Below are 1,418 nucleotides of genomic sequence, written 5' to 3'. Positions count from 1 at the left end.
TCACAAATTATTAAGAAAATTATTATTAAAAATTATTATTTATAAATTATTGTTATTAAGCAACATTCCATCACTTAAATTATTTAAAACATTATATTCTGTAGTTAAAATGACTATGGTTGTTTAAACTCAATTTTATCTTTGCTCACTAACAATCTTTCTCTACCTGATTTTCTCTATTTATGTGTTATAAATTTTGATTCATTACTTGGATAGATAGATTATGTCTTCTACTAAAATTTTAGGAGAAATTATTGACTGATAGCATTCTAAAAATTTTAGGTATTTGAGCATGTCTTTCTATTGCTGTGTGAAATATGTATAACATCCTAAGTGGTAAAGGAATTCATAGATCTCAACTCCATAAATTCTCCATAGAAGTCGTCCCACTATTTTTATGTCTGGTCCCTGTACTGACAAGAAACATCTCAGGCTACTTTACTTTTCTTTATGGGGATGTCTTCTCTCTAGACACTTTCAGGAATGTTCATTTTTAGTAACTTCAATTTGACAACTTCATTAGGATATACCCCATCATGACTGTAGTTTAATGATTTTTATATGCTGAGCACTCCTGTTTTAAAATTATAAATTATATAATAACTGATAAATATATGAAAGATTCCTAATGCTAGCAAGATCTCAGCTTCTAACTATTCCCCATTCTCTTTTAGTAAGTGCTTAATATACCACTTTTTATTTCCAATAGAAAAATTTATGACAAGTTTATTTGTGTTTGTTCACCTGCCCTTTATGAACTTAAGGTTTTACAACAAGATCTTAATACTACATCTAGTGTGTTGGTTCAAGGTTACAAACTTGCAGCTAGAAAATGAATTCTGGTGATCTAATGCAGAGTGTAGTGATTGTAGTCAACAATACTGTATTATACACTTCGAAGTTGCTAAAATACTAGATTTTAAATGTTTCAACACACACAAAAATTAATTGTATGAAATAAGGTGTTACTAAATACTATAGTAATAATCATATTGCAATAGATAAATGTGTCAAATCAACGTGTCATATCTCCTAAATTTATACAGTATGTCAATTAAATCTCTAGAAAAATACTTTGATGAGTGTATAAAATTATTCTTCTAAATGGTAAGAAAATTTTAGCAGAATGGAGTTCACTTAAAATGTTTTACTTTATCTATAATCTATTTTCAGTTTCCCAAATTCCCTTTTTATAATTTTTATTTTTCAGTTATAGTTGGCATACAATATTATATTAGTTTCAAGTGTACAACATAGTAATTGGACATCTATAAAACAAATGAAGTGATCATCCCGATAAATCTAGTACCCATCTGACACTGTACATAGTTACTACAATATTACTGACTATATTCCTTATGCTATAATTTATATCTCCATGACTATTTTGTAACTGCCAATTTGTACTTCTTAATTCC

Source organism: Pteropus alecto, unplaced genomic scaffold, assembly GCF_000325575.1.
Source record: "Pteropus alecto unplaced genomic scaffold, ASM32557v1 scaffold78, whole genome shotgun sequence".
NCBI lineage: Eukaryota > Metazoa > Chordata > Mammalia > Chiroptera > Pteropodidae > Pteropus > Pteropus alecto.
Note: the sequence above shows the minus strand (reverse complement) of the source record.